Source organism: Zingiber officinale, chromosome 3A, assembly GCF_018446385.1.
Source record: "Zingiber officinale cultivar Zhangliang chromosome 3A, Zo_v1.1, whole genome shotgun sequence".
Taxonomy (NCBI): Eukaryota; Viridiplantae; Streptophyta; class Magnoliopsida; order Zingiberales; family Zingiberaceae; genus Zingiber; species Zingiber officinale.
In genome coordinates, this window is record NC_055990.1 from 111,287,173 (window position 1) to 111,301,389 (window position 14,217).

The window sequence follows — 14,217 nt, forward strand, 5'->3', positions numbered from 1 at the left end:
AGAGCTAGGGTTTTGCCTCTGTGTATTTGGTATTAGTTTAATTATGCACATGTCATACATAATTTAGGCAGGTTAATAGTAGGATGTGCTAACTTTGTGGATGCAGGATCCAACTATTATGACTTATAGTTATTATGTGTGTGATTAGACCCTTGGACATGTCAAGGGCATTTTATTGTGTGTGCATGATTGTATTATAAAATACAGCAGGAGCTTTATTTAGTTTTATTAGGATTTTATTTTTTCATCTAGTTACATGTACATTTCTTTTATGGAATATAGGATCGATGGATGTAAATTTTATTATATGTTCGATCTAGTTTACATGTACATTCCTTCGAGGAATATAGGATCGAAAAATGTAAAATTCTATTTATGTCGCGGATCGAATCTTGCAAGGCGTGAACCTTTTGAGGATCAGAGGCGCAGTGGAACAAGGAGCAAGATGGATGCGACAACTAGAGCTAGGGTTGGCGACACACGGAGGACAGCAATAGATAAAAGCCATAATAGTTGAAAATTAGTTTTTCTATTTATTGCTTTTTATGTTGTGTTGTGTGTGTTTGTTAGTATGCATGCTAAGTAGGCTAGCATAGTCAAAATTCCTCACTTTAAATAACTAAGTGGGAGAGGGATTTATTTTTAAATAAATTCCACGGTCTCCATTACTGGTTTATAAGTGATGCAACAAGTTTGCGCGTTGGCTCTGAGTGCCTTCCTCCATATCGGATGAGCTTGTTTGCGGATCACTAGCTTAAACTTCCATTTTGGATGACTATAGGAAGTTAATTAATAGCGTGTGATCTTCCCCATTGGAAGGGACACAATCTTATTAACGGACTTAGTGTCAAGTAATGGTATACACTTAGGCACGTCTAATAGTATCCTCCCCATCGGAGTCACTGCTATTATTTGTATGACTGAAGAAAATTAACTATTGATTTGTCAAATAAATAAGTTGACAAGATAATAAAATTAAAAACCCCTCTTACAAATGTTTGATTTTGTATACATCCACACTATCGTGGCATACAAAATTCACGGTGTTTGAGTTAATTTTATTTGTCATAAAGATTTATTGACAAGATAATTAATGGGTAAACCCCTCCTCTTACAAATGTTTGATTTTGTATACGTCCACACTATCGTGGCATATAAAATTCACGGTGTTTGAGGTAATTTTATTTGTCATAAAGATTTATTGACAAGATAATTAATGGGTAAACCCCTCCTCTTACAAATGTTTAATTTTGTATACGTCCACACTATCGTGGCATGCAAAATTCACGGTGTTTGAGGTGTTGGTGAATTTAAATAATATTGTTTGAGGAATCAATGTTATTTTAAATTCAAAAAGTTTTGACCAAATATTTGATCAAAGAAAGATCAACTATTAATTTTATTCGTCATAAAGTAAAGTTGACGAGATAATAAAATTAATGGATAAAATCTCTTCTTTGATTTTGTATACGTCCATACTATCGTGGCATACAAAATTCATGGAGATTTTAACGAATTGATCTTGACCAAATATTTTTGTGATTCTTAGGATTTAAAATGTTTGTCAATTCCCTAATTGTTATACTATAGAAAAGACTTAGTAGTCCCGATTGTAAAAATTGGAAATAGGACTTGGACATTAAGGTAGTCTGTCTTTTTAGAACTAAAGAACAATATAGGTGTATTTAATTCATTAGTTGAAACATGTTTAGTGGTGTTATCTACCAGAACCTGGAGTGTAGATAAAGATACCATTAATCATGTCCGCAATTCATTGCAGGGTTCCAGGAAACCCGACAACTAAATGAAAATAAAAACACCTGTAAAAGTGGCAGTTGTTGCAGTGGGAGATGCTTATCCTTTAATAGGAATAAAATATGGATTATTAGAAATTGTCTTTACGTACTAAGTTTAGAAAGAACTTGATTTCAGTTTCTAAACTATTATAGAATAGATATTGTGTCTATTTTGATAACAAAGCTGTTATCAAGAAAAATAGAGAAGTTATCTATTCTAGTATGTTGATTGACAATTTATAATCCAATAACTCCCACGATGCAATAAATGGAAATTATAACACATCTTCTAACTTTAAGAGAAAGCAACCTTCGGAAATGAACCAATTATATCTTTGGCATATAAGGCTAGGTTATATTAACTTGAGTAGGATTCATTGGTAGCTGATGAACTTTTGGGTTCATTGGTAGTGGAAATCTTTCCAACCTGCGAGTCTTACTTGGAAGGAAAATTAACCAAGAAGCTTTTAAGTCTAAGGGGTATGGAGCCAAAGATATGTTGGAATTATTTCATTATGATTTGTGTGATCCTATGACTATCCAGACAAGAGGTAGTATCGAATATTTCATCTATTTTATAGACAACTATTCAAGATACAAATACATTTACTTAATGTGCCGCAAGACTAAGTGCTTTGATTAGTTCAAAGAGTACAAGGCTGATGTGGAGAAACGTCAAAGTAAAAGTATCAAGACACTACGGTGAGATCGTAGTGGCAAGTACCTCTTGGGAGAATTTAGGAGTCACTTATCAAAAGTAGGGATTCAATCCCAACTAACTGCACCTGGTACACCCCTACAGAATGGTGTAGAAAAAGGAAGGTATAGGACTCTTATGGAAATAAGTAGATTGATGATGAGTTATTTGGAAAATTACCAAATTCATTTTAAGGATATACTCTGGAAACGGAAGTGAACATAGTACCTTCCAAAGTCAGAACTCTCTACTCATATAGAATTGCTAAATAGGCATAAGCCTATTTTGAAGCATATTCGGATTCGGGTAGACCAGCACATATGCTAAAGAGAGACAATGATAAGTTGGACAGAAATTCACTTGTTTGTAAGTTATCCTAGAGAAATGAAAGTAGGTTTATAGTCTTAAAAATCAGAAGGTTATTGTTAGCATCAATGATCAATTTTTAGAAAAGGACTATGTAATAAACCACAAGCCCATAAGTAAATTTGTTCTTAAAGAAATTATAAAGGACATGTCTAATCTAGTACCAACTGTACAAGATGAAATATGACAAGAAACTGCAACACGTATCACAATTGATACACAATTATAGACAGTACATCATCGTAGTGGGAGGGTTGTCAAACAACCAAAAGGATTCATGTTTTGGGAGAGTTTTTGGACTTGATCCCAAATGAACATGAGTCTGATCCTGGAAATATGATGAAACACTCCAAAATAAAGATGCAGCATCTTGGCAAAGAGCAATGAATACAGAATTAGAATATATGTATTCTAATCAAATCTGGAAGCTTGTAGAACCACCAGATGGTGTAAAAGCCATTGGGTGAAAATATGTCTACAATAGGAAAAGATAGATAGACAGGAAGGTGGAAACTTTCAAAGCAAGGCTTGATGAAAAAGGAAACTTTTTCACTGGTAGTCATGCTTAAGTCTATCCGGATTCTTTTATCTATTTAGCAAGTGGATGTCAAGACAACATTCCTTAATGGAAGTCTTGAAAAAAGCATCCATACAAAGCAACCAGAAGGGTTCATTGCAAAGGGCAAAGAGCATTTTGTGTGCAAGCTCAATCAGTCTATGGACTGAGGCAAAGCTTCAAGGTCTTGGAACATCCGGTTTATCAAAGGAATCCAGACCTATGGATTTATTTAGTAACCGGATAAGTCTTGTGTATACAAAAGGTGTGATGGAAACGTGGTGATATTTCTTATACTATACGTAGATAACATTTTTGGTAGTTGGAAACAATATCAAAATGTTGTCAGAAGTAAGGGTATGGTTGTCCAAACAATTTGATATGAAGGACTTGGGAGAATGAATATATTCTTGGGATTAAAGTAATAAGGGATCGCAAGAAAAGAATATTTTAATTATCCCAAGCTTCATATATCGAAAAAAAAAATCCTTGCTCGTTTTAAACATGCAAAACTCCAAGAAAGGTTTCTTACCTTTTTAGCATGGAGTAACTTTATCTAAAGAAATGTCTCCGTAGACATCAAAGGAGATAAAGGACATGAAGGCAGTTCCTTATTCTTCGGTTGTGGGAAGCCTAATGTATGCAATGCTGTGTACGAGACTGGATATCTATAGTTAGTAGATATCAAAGCAACTCTGGATAAGAACATTGATCTGCGGTAAAGCATATATTGAAGTACCTTAGAGGCACTAGAGATTATATGATAGCTTATAAGGCAGATAATTTGTTCCCTGTGGGTTGCATAAGTTTTAACATCCAATCGGAAAGGGACAATAGTAAGTCAACCTCGGGGTTTTGTGTTTACTTTAGGAGGTAAAGTCATAACTATGGAAGAGTGATAAGCATAGGTGTTTTTCTGGACTCTACCATAGAAGTTTAGTATATGACAAGCCTCTGAGGTAGCCATAAAAGCTGAATGACTCAATAACCTCAAGATAGACTTAGATATGATTTTTGGTTTATCCAAAGATTATTACAATTTATTTTAATGATATTGGTGCAGTAACAAACTCGAAGAAACCATAAGTCTATAAGGCAGGTAAACACAATAGAGCGCAAGTACCACCCAATACGAGAAATCATATAAACGAGGAGAAGTTGTTGCTGCCTAGATTACATTAGATGATGACCTATAGATCTTTTCACTAAGGCCTTTAAGACAAGAGCTTTTGATGAGCATGTTGAAGAGTTTGGAATCAGATGTATGGCAACAGATATAGCAGCTTAGTCTTTTAGTATAAGTGGGAGATTGTTAGGATGTATACTAAAAGCCTAGCTTTTGGTATAAACATTTATCTAGAAATAAGAATCACATTGGTCAAATGTCTACATTTATGATAAATGTAATTGTTCAATTAATTTATATTATAGATAACATGGTGTGTGGTGTCACACACAGAAGATCATGTTATCGGTTCCTTATAAATTATAAAAAGTAGCTCACGACCAAGATGGAAAGGAACAAACCATTGGAAGGTCGTAGTGTAATTAGGTATTAGTTTATCTTAACTATATAATTACACTAGTACATTTAGAGTGTATTGAGTAGGACCATTTGAGGTCGTTTCTTTTATACTGACTTTATAAAGGAACAAAGACCTCAGTTATTTTGGAAGTGTGTGCTCTTAATCCTAATATAATAACAAGCACATATATTTGATATTTATTTCTTTAATTTATCAATGGGTGAGATTTAGTTCGATAAATCAATAAGCCCGATAAGTTGGGAAATGATATCACTTATAGTGTGTATTGTTGATTATAGAAGGAAACTGTGTCCTAGTGATCTAGGTTGAGAATGTCCCCAAGAGGAGCTCATAAGGATTGCCATGTTAAACCCTGCAGGTGGACTTAGTCCGACATGACGATGAAGTTGAGTGGTACTACTCTTGGAGCTAGATATTAATTAAGTGAGTTGTCAGTAACTTACTTAATTAGTGGACATTTGTTATCTTAAACACAGGGAGACTAACACACTCATAATAAGAAGGAGCCCAAAATGTAATTTGGGATTGGTGCGGTAGTTCAATAATAGTTCTCTAGTGGAATGAATTATTATTGATAAAATTAAGTTGTGTGTTCGGGGTGAACACGGGATGCTTAATTTTATCGGGAGACCAAAACCAATTCCTCCTCTCGGTCCCTATCGTAGCCTCTTAATTATAGAGTACTATACCCACCTATACCCACCTTCTTACCCATTTCATAGGGGCCGGCCAAGCTAGCTTGGAGACCAAGCTAGGGCCGGACAAAGTTTGGTTCATGGGTGCTTCAAGGTGGCCGACCCTAGCTTGGGTTCAAGCTTGGTGTGGCCGACCCAAATTAAAATAAAAGGATTTTTATTTTTTAAAATTTTCTTATGTGGATAACATGATTTAAAAGAGAGTTTAAAAATTTAAATCTTTCCTTTTATAAGATTCTACAAAAGATTAAGAGAAGAGCTAAATCTCTTTCCTTATTTGTAGATTAAAAGGTTGATTTTAATTTTGGTAAAAATTTTCCTTTTAACCATGTTCATGATTTAAAAGAAAGTTTAAAAATTAATAATTCTCTTTTATTAGTTTCTACAAAAGATTAAGAAAAGATTTGATATCTTTCCTTATTTGTAAATTGAAAGGAGATTTTAATTTTTGAGATAACTTTCCAGAAATTATCCACATGTTTAAAGAAATATTTAATTTATAAAATTTCCTTTTAACCAATCATGAAGGAATAAAAATTATTGGAGAAATTTTTTATAAAATTTCCGAAATCAAATAAGGAAGTTTTAATTTGTGTTTAAAATTTTTATTTGATTGGAGATTTGGTGTGGCCGGCCATTATAATAATGAGAAGAAAAATTATTTTTAATTAAATAAATTTTTCCTTTTCATGGTAAAGGAATTAAGGAATTTTTTATTAAAATTTCCATATTTGCCAAGACCAAGGATTATAAAAGAGGAGGTAGAGGAGCCTTCATGGGAGAACAACCTCTATTCTTTTCCTCCCTCTCTTCCTTGGTTTTGGTGGCCGGCCCTATTTCTCTCCTCTCCTCTTGTTGGCCGAAACCTATCTTCTTGGTAGAGCTCTTGTTTGTGGCCGGATCAAGGAAGGAGAAGAAGAAGAGAAAGCAAGCTTCGTCTTTAGCATCCCTTGGAGCATTGGTGGTGGCCGAAATTCTTCATCCTTGAAGAAATTTATTGTGGCCAAAATCTAGAAGAAAGAAGGAAGGTGGGAAGGTCGTTCTCATCTCGGAAGATCGTTGCCCACACAACGTCCGAGGTTAAAAGAGGAATACGGTAGAAGATCAAGAGGTCTTTCTAAAAGGTATAACTAGTATTTTTCCTTTACGCATCATACTAGTTATTTTTGGAAATAATACCAAATACAAGAGGCATGCGATTCTAGTATTTTGAATTTATTTTTGATGTTGTGTTCTTTTGTTTTTCTTTTTCCTTGTGATTTGATTATTCTTTTCGGTTGACCTAAAGTTATTTAAGGAAATTAAATATTAGTTTTCCTTAAAAGGCTTTGTCTAGTCGGTGGTGGTTGCTCCCATATCCAAGAAGGTCATGTGCCTCGCCACGTCAGTACTGGAAGCCAATTTTGGAAATTAATATTTAATAGAATTAATAACGTAGGTGATTTGGATCGAAAGTGTTAAGTTCCGCAGGAAATCCAAGTCTAAACTTAAAAGAACAAATAAATTAAAATTTGGATCAAACGTGTTAAGTTCCGCAGGCGATCCAAGTTTAATTTAAAAGAACACATGGTAGCTAGGAAAAAGGTTCAGACCTTTGTATAAAATTTTTGTACAGTGGAACCATTAGGTTTTCTGAGTAGCAACCAACATGGCTGTCATCACAATTTGATACAACAGATATGGGAGAAGCTGAATACATCTTAGGAGTGAAGATCATAAGAGATCGTCCTAAAAGACTTTTAGGTCTGCCACAAGAGTCTTATATAAATAAGATGTTACATCATTTCATCATGTCTAATTGCAACATAGAACATACACCTATTGTGAAAGGTACTATTTTGAGCAAGAGTATGTGTCCTAAAACTCCAGAGGAAATAGCTGAGATGAATAAAAAATCATATGCCAGTGCTATTGGTAGTTGTGGGCTTGGTTAGTCGCTTCCAGTCAAACACAGGACTGAGACACTGGAAGGCGGTAAAAAGGATATTCAGATATCTGAAGGTGACAATAGATTATTGTCTCTGTTTTCAATGATCAGATATGAGTCTGAAAGGTTATTCAGATGCAGATTGGGTTGGAAACCTGGATAATAGAAAATCCACATCAGGCTATGCATTCTTGCTGAATGGTGGCGCCATCTCCTGGAACAGCAAGAAACAAGCTTGTATAGCTTTGTCGACTATGGAAGCTGAATATGTGGCATGTTCAGCAGCTGTACAAGAAGCAGTCTGGTTGAGAAAGTTTCTAAAGCATCTGAAAATTACTGAGGATAGTGTGTCACGCCCCGGAGGAGTCCCTGTCCGAAAAAATTTCGGCAACATCTCCCCTGTACGGCGGACGATCTGAAACTTTCTACATCGCCCCCAGGGCCACACATACATCGGCCAACACGGCCGGAACAATAAATAAGCAACAATCACACATCCAACATCTACACAGTTTAATAGTGAACAACTAAGAAGCAATGATAAGAAGACTCAAAAACAACCCTACTCAACTACACTCATAAAGCATAAAACTGATGTCCTACTGCACTACACTCATAAAGCCCAAATCTGATGATAAAATCAACTTACCTCTTCTGTCATCTAGGTAGACGTGTAGTAAAACAAATCCAAATAAGCTCATTGACAGTATCCATAAATTAAACTAATACAAGTCCAGATAGTGCAATAAGAGACATAACAAAAAGATCAAATAACTCTGGATCTTCAGGGGATTAGCGACTGGAACTCTCCGGACAGCATCAACCTGAAAATAGCAACGGAGGAGGGTGTGAGTCCAACACTCAGTGGGTATCAACTGATATGCATAATAAAGAAAATAACAACCAACACTAATCATACGTACAGTCTCCTAATACAAGAAGGATAAATGCAATTGAATAAAGCAGGAGAAAACTGTACTAACCAGGACCAAGGTATAAGTACAATAGGGTCGTCAGACCAAAAGTGTTATAAATCCTGTATGCATGTCAATCATATGCATCCATATAAATGCAGCAAGTAAATGCAGCAAACACAAGCAATAAATGCATCATGCATATGATACAAATGTCATGGTCACCCCTGACGCCAGTCAGCCATCTCACACACAATGGTGAGACCGAGTGGGTAGGGCTGTGACAACCGTGCACTCTGCCATTACTACTTCTGATGAGTAACCGAGTGGACGGGATGCTGTCGGAGTACACCTATCCTCCTACCCCAAATCATAAATGGGGGAGCTCAATGCTCTCATCTCCCGGTACACGATAACGGGGAGGAATCTCTGCCGGCTACCACGCTGTGTCACACTACCCATGAGCGGATCAACAGAGCCAAACAGAGTCCAACCGCCTGTTGGTTACCACACTGCTATACTAAACCAGCGGAGCCAAACAGAGCAGAACCGTCTGTCGGCTACCACGTTGAGTCATTAGACCAACAGAGCCAAACAGCAGAACTGCCACACACCTGTCTGATATACCACTAACCCATGAGTGGTGGTGTGTACAGATACATGTAACTAGCGATGTGCTCAACAATAATGGAGCAAATTATCGCACAACATGCAATCATGCGAGATGATGCATGACACTAAACATGGCAATATCCTGAACAACATAGCAATATCCATATATATAGATATTAAAATGTGTACCATAGGACAATGAATCAAATCAAAGGTATACAGATCAGATAGGATATGAAAAACCCTAGGTCCTGAACATAATATATATCATGGTTGTGTCACTACCCCTATAAACATATATAATCAGATAAGTACTAACATGATGTGCATAACAAATAAACAAACAAGCATGTATCAGATCGGGTAGTGATCAACCGAAGCAAATGAGAAACACAATCATTGATATATGTTAAAAATATTATTATGCATATCGAATGACATAAAGTCAAAGTACCTGCCTCCAATAGAAAAGTCCAATCTGGTCCAAATACGACATCGAGATACTCGTCTCACGTCAAAGTCCTGTATCACCAACATAAATATATATTTTATTTAGCTACAACTTAATGAATAACTAAATAAAATCCTTAATCCTAAATTATTCTAAATTTCCATTTTTAGATGTAACTACAGTAAGAATAAAATTCCTCCTCTAGTCAAATCCAAATAGTTATCCCTTCTAAAACTCACCAAGATATAGGGATTCCTCGGTTAGTCAATGTCGAAGGTACACGCTGCGATACCGCTGTCCAACACGATTAAATGCCCGAAAATTAACAATCCATCACTGTATCACCTACTTTAGAGTCTAGGGTTAACGCTTACCTCAACTCACAGCCAAAGCTGGTTGCTGCCAGAAGAAATAGCTGCTGGAAATCCCTCCTCACTACCCAGATCAAAAGAAATCATAAATCAACCTAGAAATCCATTCACCTCTACAATTCAGCTATAAAAAGAAATGCTTTTCCTTACCCTTCTCGGATTTGATGAAAACCCAGGGTTCTTTGGCGTGGCAGAGGACCGTCGACTGGAGACCTCACACAGAAGGCGGCTGAGGAACTAGGGGAAAGGAAGCCGCGGCAACGTCGGCTGTGGGTGATGCGAGGAAGGAGGAAAAGAAGGCACGTTCCTGATCTCAACGGCGGAGAGGGCTCGGCTGTTGGCGCTAGGGCATAGGGAAAGGTCAGCGACACTGCTACTTGGCGCTAGGCAACGACGTCGGGATCGCTCCGCGAGGGGCGGCTGTCGGCAGAGGAGAGTGGCACTGAAAAGGGGTAGAGGGAATGGTTTGGGTCGAGAGGAGGGAAGGAGAAGAGAGTGATGTGAGGCTTCCCTTGGCCTTTGGGGTCTTGTATGCGGGGAGAAGAGATCGCGTGCGGTGCCGGTTAGAAGCGGTTAGGGCACGGGCGTGAGAAGAGAAGGCGCGGGGGTTTGGGGCACGGCGACAGGAGAGAAGGAGAAAAACAAAAATAAAGAAAAAAGAAAACAAATAGGAAAAAAAATCAAACTTTTCCTCGCTTAAATTGGGTAGCCTAAATAGGCTTTTCCGGGCCCCGTTTTTATCCTTGTTAACTCGTCCATACGAGCTCCAAAAAATTCTCGAAAAATTTCCAAAATTTCCAAAAAATTCCCTAAAGGTGTTATGCCCATTTTCAGTATTTTACATTCTCCCCCACTAATAAAAATTTGATCTCCAAATTTCGTTATCTATCATTAGCAAATACTAACAACAGGTAAAGAGTACAAAATGTTGAACGGTAAATTAAATGATATACCTCAAGTGAAAAGATGGGGGTATCGAGCTCGGATAGTATCTTCGAGCTCCCAGGTAGCCTCCTCGTCTGTATGATGCTGCCATCCGACTTTAACTAGCCGGATAGTCTTGTTCAGCAACTGACACTCTTTCCGGTCCAGAATCTGTACCGGAATCTCCTCATAAGTGACGTCAGGCTGAACTAGAACTGAGATATCTGTCAGCACTTGCATCGGGTTGGGTATGTATCTCCTCAGCATAGATACGTGGAATACATCGTGCACGCCTGCCAGGGACGGTGGTAGTGCCAGCCAGTAAGCTACTGCTCCAATCCTCTCTAGGATCTGGAAAGGGCCAATGTATCGAGGAGCTAGCTTACCTCTGAGGCCAAATCTCTTCACCCCTTTCGTGGGTGAAACTCGAAGAAATACATGGTCGCCTGTAGAGAACTCCAAAGGTCTGCGTCTCCGATCAGCATAACTCTTTTGGCGGTCCAGCACCTCTGACATCCTCCGTCTGATAGTACGGACCAACTCTGCCTCCTACTGAGCTCTATAAGGTCCCAACAGCTGGGCCTCCCCAACCTCATCCCAGAGGGTGGGTGTCCGACAAGGCCTACCATACAACGCTTCAAACGGTGTCATCTGGATAGCCGAATGAAAGCTGTTGTTGTAGGCGAACTCTACCAATGGCAGATGGTCCTCCCAACTGCCTCCGAAATCCAATACACACGATCTCAGCAAGTCCTCTAGAGTCTGTATGGTCCGCTCTGACTGTCCATCTGTCTGCGGATGGAAAGCTGTACTAAAACGGAGCTGCGTGCCCAAGGCCTGCTATAGACTCTGCCAGAAACAAGACGTGAACCGGGGGTCTCTATCCAAAGTAATAATCAAAGGGACACCATGTAATCTGATGATCTCCCGGCAATACAGATCTGCCAATCGATCCAGGGAATCTGTCCTCCAGATCGCTAAGAAGTGCGTGGATTTGGATAATCGATCAACAATTACCTAAATCACGTCATGGCCTCGTCGTGTCCTTGGCAAACCCACCACAAAGTTCATGGTAATGTGTTCCCATTTCCACTCGGGAATAGGAATCCGCAGAAGTAAACAGGCAGGTCTCTAATGCTCAGCCTTCACCTGCTGACAGACAAGACATCTAGCTACAAATTCCGCGATGTCTTTCTTCATACCGTTCCACCAGTAGGAACGCCTCAAATCTCGATACATGCGGGTCCCGCCTGTTGGATCGAAAGCGCTAGAGGGGGGTGAATAGCGCTCGTGGCTTTCATAATCGATTTCAGAATTGTAAAAGTAAATGCAGCGGAAAAGAAACAACACAAACACAGAAGACACGAGAAGTTACTTCGTTCGGAGCCTATCTCGACTCCTACTCAAAGGCCCGCGATCTTTGATCGCTTTCGGTGGGCAACAACTATATGTCGAAAAGATGATTACAATTTGGAGTACAATTAAGTGCAATAAAGGAACTATACCAACGAAAAGATAACAGAGAACTTTGGAATGATTCGTTGGAGTAGCAGAGCGTTGTTGAGGCGTTAGCAGTAGCACACGGAAGAGCGCAGTTTTCTGTTCGAAATTGATCATCTGAGCTGCACCTCGAGGCCTCCTTTTATAGCTCTGCAAAGTCTGATCCAGATCCCCAAGTCTTGGGATCAGGTTTGACCCGACCTGGATCGGTCAACCGATCCCAAGGTTCGGTCGATCGATCAGGCGATCTCCTCCTATCTGATCCGCCCGATCCTCTCGCTCCGCTTCGATCCGGTCAAACTCTATCCGAGGTTCGGTCGACCGATAAACAAGTTCGGTCGACCGATCAGCTATTCTAACTCAACCCAGTCAGCCTGATCCAGTCGACACCTAACCCAGGTTCGGTCGATCGATCCCCTGGTCGAGTCCGGTCCAACCTCTGGAGATCTGATATGCTACCGATCCCAAGGTTCAATCGACCGATCCTGGTCAAACCTGAACAAAACATTAGTCTCTGCAAAACAGAGTTAGAACACAATAGATAATATATAGAACATAAGCAATGTGACCGTCTGTCAAATCGACTCTGGCCTGATTGAAACCCTAGGTCGTCCACCGACACCCCCTTTTCCCTACGGAATGCGCCTCACCTACTCCACTGAGATTTACCTTTTGCCGTGTGATCCTCCGATCGACCGGACTTTTGCTCGGCGTTCGATGCCTTGGACTTCTCCGGACGGGCTTCCCGTCCCGCCTTCCACAGTTCACGACATCAGGATTTTCCACCTAGGGTTACCACCCCCTAGGACTTTTGCCTGAAGCACTCGACCTGCCAAGACTTTTCGCATAGGGTTACCACTCCCTATGTCCTAAGGTTACCACCCCCTAGGGTTTTTCCCTTGCCTAACCGCAGCTAGGACTTTCTTGAGACACTCAATCATACACATTAGATAACAATTAAACTTAACTTTGAATCCCTTTGCCATTATCAAAACCTGAGTTTGATCGTCGGATGCTTCCCGCACCAACAATCTCCCCCTTTTTGATTATGACAACTGAAATTCAAAGTCAAGGAAAAAGAAGGAAAAAATGCAATAACGATAAAAGGTAAGCACATTAAAGCTCCCCCTTAACAAAAGTTTCTTTGAACTTTCTTTAAATTTTCTTTGAATTTTACTACTCTCCCCCTTTGCCATTTATCAAAAACATGTTTGAGAAAATACCAAATTTTCAAAAAAGACTTGATAATCAGAGAGATAATTTAGGAAAAATGTTTGGATAACACTTGACTTTTCATGATTAATAGAGTTTAATTTGGGGATAATTTTTGCTAAGTGAAAAATAGAGTTTAATAGAGTTTACTTAGCTCAATTTTGAATAAAATTTGAAAGATTATCTTTGCTTTGAAAGTTTGAAAATTTTGATATATTTGAAATAAAATTTTCTCAAAAATTGACTAAGTTTAAAAGTATTTGCTAAAAATAAAATATATTTTCACGTAGCTAAGCATTTTGTAAATACTTTAGTTGAAAATATTGAATTTTGAAGGATTCTAAAGGGATATTATAAATTTGATAAGATGTCTTAATATAGCTAAAGTTGGAAAGAGGGAGTAGTTAGACTTATAAAAATTTAAGTAAGGTTATTCATTCAAATTCAGCTGGTCCTTAAGTCCAAGCATGAGTCAAGTTAAATATGTTTCAGATTATCTAATTTACTTTAGAGAGGTATCAGAGCCCTAAAGTTCATGCCTGAGTAAACTCAAAAAGGTTTAAATATCAAGTACGTTGTTTTGTGGCCACATGTCTAACCATTTAGCTACTAGCTGATTATCTAGAGGGCAACAACTTTCACTTGGTTA